This window comes from Piliocolobus tephrosceles, chromosome 4 (genome assembly GCF_002776525.5).
Source record: "Piliocolobus tephrosceles isolate RC106 chromosome 4, ASM277652v3, whole genome shotgun sequence".
Lineage (NCBI taxonomy): Eukaryota > Metazoa > Chordata > Mammalia > Primates > Cercopithecidae > Piliocolobus > Piliocolobus tephrosceles.
In genome coordinates, this window is record NC_045437.1 from 94883522 (window position 1) to 94892256 (window position 8735).

Consider the following 8735-nt stretch of genomic DNA (forward strand, 5'->3'; position numbering starts at 1 on the left):
GAATTTGAAGAATTCTAAAATGATAGAGCATTTTTAAATTTTATACTTATGTTACCCAAAGAGTGTAAATACCATAGTTTTAACTCAAGGGTGGCTTGATTTGTTTTGACACCAATACCTCAGGTCTACTTATTTTCATTTAAATACTGAAGATAGATTTTAGTTAAATAACTATGGTATTAAACAAAATAAACAGGTAAATTTTTTCTAGTTGTGGTTGGAATTGGGACTCAAATGTCTTGAAATTTGACATTATTGGCCGGGTGCGGTGGCTCACACCTGTAATCCTAACACTTTGGGAGGCCGAGTTGGGTGGATTGCCTGAGCTCAGGAGTTTGAGACCAGCCTGTGCAATATGGTGAAACTCTGTCTCTACTAAAATACAAAAAAAAAAAAAAAAAAATAGTCAGGTGTGGTGGCATGCGCCTACTGTAGTCCCAGCTACTCGGAAAGCTGAGGCAGCAGAATTGCTTGAACCTGGGAGGTGGAGGTTGCAGTGAGCTGAGATGGTGCCACTGCACTCCAGCCTGGCAACAGAGTGAGACTTCATCTCAATAAACAAATGAACAAACAAAACGAATTTGACCTTACCAAATTTATTATGTTGTTGCTCAGTACTTTACTAGAAATAGAATGTCATCAGGTTGTTTTGAAGAAAGAACACTGTTTGCAAAAACAATATGAGATTGTATTTGAGAAATTAGTGGAAACCAAAGATCCTAATTATTATTGTGATACACGATAAAACTGTTTCCCTGTGAACTTTGGAGACCATCTGTACAAACCTTCCATTTTCCAGATACTCAGCAAAAAAATAAAATTAGGAATTCTCAGTTTATTGGGAAAAAATTTGATCATGGCTGTAGATATACTTTTCATATATATGGCTCAATGTGGCTCCATCCTCACTTTAAAGCATCATCTGCTACAATGCTTTCCTTCTCAATATTCTTCTCTCTATTCTGCACCCACATGCTCTTCCTTTGTTCCAATGCATACCAAAACTTTATATATGCTGTTTATTTGGCTTGGGGTAGTCTCCCCCACTTTTCTTTCCCAAACAAAATTCCCTTTCGGTCACCTTCTCTGAGATCACTTAACACTTGGTAGATGCCTATAAATACTTCATAATTCTTATTCAGGCTGTGTTGAAAGTATATACCTTTTCTTCATTTTCATTCTTCTCCCTATCTTGTTCCTCTTCATTTATGGTCATCCAGCAGAATTTTAGATAGCTAATATGTTCAATAGTGTCAATATAAGTAAACTAAAAATGACTAGTCCTAGTCTCTTTAATAATAAACCAATATGCTTAACCATACCACTTTGGAATTCTGAAGCTTCTTTCAAGTCTTTAGCTCCTATAGAATCTGCTCTGATTATTATTTATATATGATATGCAAATCACGACTTTGATCAAATGCAAAATTATTTGAACCCACACAGAAATTCCAGATCAAATCAAGAAAATTGCTCTGCATATGATCCAAGGGTTCCTCTTTTGATTTAACATGAAAATATATATAGATGTACAGAGAAACTGTGAGCTAACCAACCCTCAAGTGCTTTAATAACTAGGTCCATGGATGATATACTGGGTTGAATGTTGCCCCTACAAAATTTCATGTGGATGTGAAACCTGTGAATGAGACTTATTTGAAATAGGTTCTTTGTATATATAATCAAATAAGAATAAGGTCATACTGGATTTGTGTGATCTTTAAATCTTTTATTACTAGTGTCCTTATAATAGAAAAAGAGACATTTGGAAACAGGGATATAGACCCACAGCAGATCTGTCCATGTGAAGATAGATGAATGGATTGGAGTGATACATCTGAAAGCTAGGTAATGCCAAATGTTGCTGGCAGTCATCAGAAGCTGTAAGATGCAAGAAAGGATTCTACTTTGGAGCCTTTAGAGGGAGCATGGCTTTGCTGACACATTGATTTCAGACTTCCAGCCTTCAGAATAATGAAACAATAGATTTCTGGGGTTCTGTTTCTTGAGACAGGGTCTTGCTCTGTTGCCCAGGCTGGAATAAAGTAATAGGATCATGGCTCACTGCAACCTCAATCTCCCAGACTCAAATGATCCTCTCACCTCAATCTCCTGAGTAGTTGCAACTACAAGTGCACGCCATCACACCTGGCTAATTTCTCTCTCTCTCTCTCTCTCTCTCTCTCTCTCTCTCTATATATATATATATATATATACACACACACACACACACATCTATATATCTAATATATAGATATATATATCTTATATATATCTAATATATATAGATAGATATATAGATAGATATCTCTAATATATATATATATAAGAGATAGGGTTTCCCCATGTTGCCCAGGCTGGTTTCAAACTCCTGGGATCAAGCAATCCCCACTCCTTTCCTCCCAAAATGCTGGGATTACAGATATGAACTACCACCCTTGGCCAAATTTCAGTTGTTTTAAGTCACCCAGTTTGTGGTACTTTGTTATGATAGCCCTAGGAAACTAATAGATATCACTTGTGCTTCCAGTAAGGCAGTGTTGTTATACATCTGTTTGATTAACATTTATTGAACACATAGGATATAATAGTTAGAGGCATGAGAAATATGTCTTTAAGAATTTCAAAAAGCGTGAGAAAGATTGACACATCAACAGAAATTTCAATGCTGTGTGTGGCAGGTACTACTGCTTGCCCATCCATCAGCCACTTACTCTTCCATTTTGCCTTTGGGTTATGGTTGAAGGAGCATATTAGGTTTGGAACTATGGAAGCCACCTCATACTAAGAGTAAGAGAATTACAAAAAAGCAGATCCAGATTCCTAACATTTCTAAATCCCCAACCAAACTGAAACATACTCCTGCCAATCAACTTATTATGGGAGATAATTAACCCTATTGTAGGAGCCATATTTAGTTGGATTCTATAATTACAGCTCAAATATTCTAATGATTTCATTGACTATATTCAAGGTTTATGGGAGAGAAAAAGAAAACAAACTGATCAGTGGAAAGATGGTGAGGAGAAAGTAAGTTAGCTAAGTCTGAATAATTGAGAGATGACTAACGCGGCGTGATAAAGCAGTATGGGGTGATGAGAACTGAACGCACAGAGTTAGTCATGACACATATCATACAGACCTTGTAGGCTGCCATAAAGAGATAAATATTATTCCAATTGCAATTAAAAAGTATCAAACTACTGTAAGCATGGAAATAACATAATTACTTTTATACTTTAAAAAGATAAGCCTGGCTGCCTTGTGGAGAATGTAATGTAGAGAAGTAACAGTGGGAAGAAAGAGACCAGCCAGGAAGGGATTGCATTAGTCTAGGGATAAGAAATTACATTAGTCTAGCAATGAGAAGGACAAGATGTATTAAGTATAAATTTTGGAGGCAAAACTGACAGAAACTGGTGATCTAAAGCGTAAGTTTTCACTTTCAATTTTTCTACTACTTCTCTGTGGATTATTACATTAAGATTATCAGATGGTTGGAACTATCTAAAATGGATACTGAATGATAGTTTGAGGGATTCCTTTTAAGTAGGGTTTGAACTTCAGTGTATTATTTTTATGATGCTTTTTTTGGTTTCTCAGAAGTGCTCCAGTAAGTTTTGGTTGCTAGAGAGTAACTTTTATAAAAATATTATACTGGTGTATTATAGATTAATTTCAAGCTTTGTACTTTAGGCACATAACATCATTTTGAAAGAGCTTGCCTGTGGCTCTCAGAACACTGCGGTACAGCAATAAACTTTTACCAAGGAATTATGTCTTTTGGCAGGTAGACCAAAACTTGTAACCTCTGAGATATTCTCATTTTCAGTCTCTGACCTTGCTCAATACATTTAATGGCTTGGTGTTAGAGTTTCTCCATCTTTGAACAGTAATAACAATCTTTTCCATCTAAGTTGAGACATATTTGTAAAGTACATGAAACTTGCCAACAGGAAATCACTACATACACGACAATTTATTGTTAGTTTTATGGCCAATTCAAATCTTAAAGGAATTGAAGTCATTGCCATTTGAAGGTTGTCCAGTTCATTTCTTAGGCAGATGACTGACCCAATACAATAGTCACACAGTCCCTGAACAATTACACTCAAACTCTGCCTTGGCTATCACTGACGAAAAACATGATTGTTCAATCAATGTGGCTATAAAATTGACCTGCCTGTCTTCCCTAAGCACTTAGGAACTGTGAGAACATGATGAAGAAAAGTTAGCGGTGTTCTTTTAAATATGTATTTTTTCTATTTTGAGGTGAGAGGGTTAAAAATTGCTTAAGTTTCTTCTTAAGTGTTCATAAGAAATATTGCCATTTAATTCAAAATTTACTGAGTATCTCATGATAATAAGGTCAGAATCTGCTGAATGTAATGAGTGGTACTAAGTGTTTATAATACTGTGGATTTGAAAACAATTGTTTATGTTTGGTGAAATGAAAAAAGCTACATTGAGAAGATGACATTTCAACTAGGTCTTGAAAATAGAATTTCAACAGAAAAGATAAGAAAGAAAGAAACCCTTCCTCATGAGAAAACAAGGTGAATCAATGCACTCAAATGGAAATATAGCGGGTACATTTGAGAAGAACTGAGTAATTTGATTTCACTGGAGCACATAAGGGGAGAAAGAAACCAGATATATAAGAGAGTGACCATGGTGAGATGCCTTTATTATTATAATTTGAATGTTATGTCACAGATGGGGAGCCTGGACTTGAGACAATCTGATTTTCCTGAAGTAAAAAAAAATAATCTTTCAATGGTGTCTGCATAGAGACATCATGACCTAATGTCCCCCAAAAAGTAATAAAATTAGACAAAAATAGGGTCAGTTTAAATAAAGGACTAGAAAAAATTATTTTTAATTGAGACATACATTTGATCCTTGAACAGCATGGGTTTGAACTGTGCAGGTCCACTTATGTGTGAATTTTCTCTCACCTCTTCCACCCCTACGACAGTAAGACTGACTCCTCCTCTTCAGTCTACTCAATGTAGGATGAGGAGGACGGTCTTTATGAAAATCTACTTCCATCTAATGAATAGTAAACATATTTTTCTTCCTTATATAATTATCTTAATAACACTTTCTTTTCTCTAGCTTATTTTATTGTAAGAATAAAGTATATAGTACATACATAAAACATGAGTTAATTGATTATTTATATTATTGATAAGGCTTCTGGTCAACAGTAGACTATTAGTAATTAATTTTGGGGAAGTCAAAAGTTACACAAGGATTTTCAGAATGTGTAGGGGTTCAGTGCCCCTAACTTTAATAATATGTTATTCAAATGTCACCTGTAATTCACATATGTTGAAATCATCATTTTAAAGTGTACAGTTCAGTTATGTTTAGTATTCACAGAAGTGTACTAGCATCATCACTACCTAATTTTAGAAAAGTTTTATCATCCCCAAAGATTCCCCACACTAATTAGCAGTCACTTCCCATTCTTCCTTTCCTGTAGTACTGTTAGGACATAGTACCATTATCACTAATACTAATTAGTGCTAGAAATCACTAATCTGTTTTCTGTCTGTATATATTTGCATATTATGGACATTTCATACTCTTGGAATCATAAAATATGTGGTCTTTTGTTACTGTTTTATTTCACTTAGTATAATGTTTATAGTTTCATATATCAGTACTTCATTTTCTTTTTTCTCAGATAATATTCCATTGTATTGGTAGACCACACATTGTTTATCCATTTATCAGATAATGGAATTGTAGTTCCTTCACTTTTTGGCTACTATGAACATTATGAATAATGTTGTTATGAATATTTATTTATAAGTTTTTGTGTGGACATATGTTTTCAGTTGTGATATGGTTTGGCTCTGTGTCTCTACCCAAATCTCATGTTGAATTGTAATCCTTAGTGATGAAGGAGGAGCCTCGTGAGAGGTAATTGGATCACAGATGCAAACTTTCTTCCTGCTGTTCTCATGATAGTGAGTGAGTTCTCAGGAGATCTGGTCATTTAAAAGTTTGTAGCACATCCCTCTTTCATCTCTATTTCCTGTTCCCACCATTTAGAACAGGCTGGCTTCTCCTTCACCTTCTGTCATGATTGTAAGTTTCCTGAGACCTCCTCAGCCATGTCACCTGTACAGCCTATAGAACTGTGAGTAAATTAAACTTCTTTCCTTCATAAATTACCCAGTCTCATGTATATCTTTGTAGCAGTGTGACAATGAACTAATACAAAAAGTTGGCACCAGAGAAATGGGACATTGCTATAAAGATACCTGAAAATATGAAAGCAACTTGGGAGCAGGGTAATGGGCAGAGGTTGGAACAATTTGGAAGGCTCAGAAAAAGACAAGAAGATGAGGAAAAGTATGAAACTTCCTAGACACTTATTGAATGGTTGTAACCAAAATGCTGATAGTGATATGGGCAAGGAAATCCAGACTGAGGTGGTCTCAGATGGAGATGAGGAATGTACTGGGAGCTGGAGCAAAGGTCACTCCGATTATGCTTTAGCAAAGAGACTGGCGGCATTTTGCCCCTACCCAAGAGATCTGTGGAACTTTGAACTTCAGAGTGATGATTTAAGGTGCTGGCAGAAGAAATTTCTAAGCAGCCAAACATTTAAGATTTTACCTGGCTGCTTCTAAAAATCTATGCTCATCTGCATAAACAAAGAAATGACCTAAAACTGGAACTTACATTTAAAAGGGAAGCAGAGCACAAAAGTTTAGAAAATTTCCAGCCTGACCATGTGGTAGAAAAGAAAAGTCCATTTTTCTGTGGAGGAATTCAAGCCAACTATAGAAATGTACATAAGTAAAGAGAAGCTGAATGTGAATAATCAAGGCAATGGGAAAGTGCCTCCAACGCTTTGCAGAGACCTTTGCAGCAGGCCCTCCCATCTTAGACCTGGAAGCCCAGGAGGAAAAACTGGTTTCATGGGCCAGGTCCAGGGCTCTGCTGCTCTGTACAGCCTCAGGACATGGTGTCCTGCATTCCAGCCATTCCAGCTTTAACTGTGACAAAAAGGGCCTCAAATATATCTGAGACCACTGCTCCAGAGAGTGCAAATCACAAGCCTCGGCAGCTTTCACATAGTGTTAAGCCTGCAGGTGGGCAAAGGGTCAGAGTTGAGACTTGGGAGCCTCTGCCTAGATTTCAGAGGATGTATGGAAATACCTGGATGTCCAGGAAGAAAACTGCTAAAGGGGTGGAGCCTTCATGGAGAACCTCTGCTAGGGAAGTTCAGAAAAGAAATGTTGGATTGGAGCCCCCACACAGAGTTCCCCACTGTGGCACTACCTAGTGGAACTATGAGAAGATGGCCATCATCTTCCAGATCGTGGTATGGTAGGTAGATCCACTGACAGCTTGCACCATGCACTGGGAAAAGCCATAGGTACTCAATGTCAGCCCAGTAAAGCAGCCAAGGGGGCTGTACCCTACAGAGTCACAGGGGCAGAGCCTTGAGACACCACCTCTTGCATCAGCATGTCCTGGATGTGAGACATGGAGTCAAAGGAGATTATTTTGGAGCTTTAAGACTTAATGACCACCCTGCTAGGTTTTGGATTGCATGGGGCCTGTAGCCCCTTTGTTTCGGTCAATTTTTCTCTTTTGGAATGGGAGCATTTACCAAATGTCTGTACCACCACTACATCTTGAAAGTCACTAACTTGATTTTGATATTATAGGTTCATAGGCAGAACGGACTGGCCTTGTCTCAGATGAGATTTTGGACTTGGAATTTTGAGTTAATGCTAGAATGAATTAAGACTTTGAGATAGTGTTGGAAAGACATGACTGTGTTTTGAAATATGAGAATGACATGAGATTTGGGAGGCCCTGGGGTGGAATGATATGGTTTGGATCTGTGTGCCCACCCAGATATCATGTTGAATCGTAATCCTCAGTGTCAGAGAAGGAGTCTGGTGGGAGGTGATTAGCTGATGGGGATGGACTTCTCCCTTGCTGTTCTCTTGACAGTGACTGAGTTCTAATGAGATCTGGTTGTTTAAAAATGTGCAACACTTCCTGATTTGCTCTATTCCTCCTGCTCCCACCATGTAAGATGTGCTGGCTTCCCCTTTACCTTCCTCCATGGTTGTAAGTTTCCTGAGGCTTCCCAGGTGGTGACTCCTTGGACAGCCTACATAACTATGAGTCTATTAAACCTCTGTTCTTTATAAATTACCCAACCTGAGGTAGTTCTTTATAGCATTGTGAGAATGGGCTAATACAAATTTTCTTCAGTAAAAACCTTTGAGTGGAATTACAGGGTAATATGACAACTTTATTATTAACATTTTGAGGAGCTACTGAACTACTTTCCAAAGTGGCTGCACTATTTGACAATTTTGTCAGTGATATATGAAGGTTCCAGTTTCTCCACATCCTCTCCAACACTTGTCTTTTTTATTGTAGCCATTTGAGTGACTGTGGGGTTATACCTTACTGGGGTTTTCATTTTTAGTGTTTCCATCATGAGTGATGTTGGTTGAACATTTTTAATATTTGTTAGCCATCCATATATCTTCTCTGAAGACACTTCTAGTCAGATTTTTTTTGCCTATTATTAAATTGTGTCATTGTCTCGTTTATTATTGGGTTATATATTTTGGATACAAGTTCCTTACCATATATTCAATATTACATGAAATCATATATTTTCTCCCCACTCTAGGTTGTCTTTTTTCTTTATGGTTTTCTTTGAAGCACAATTTAAAATTTTTAAT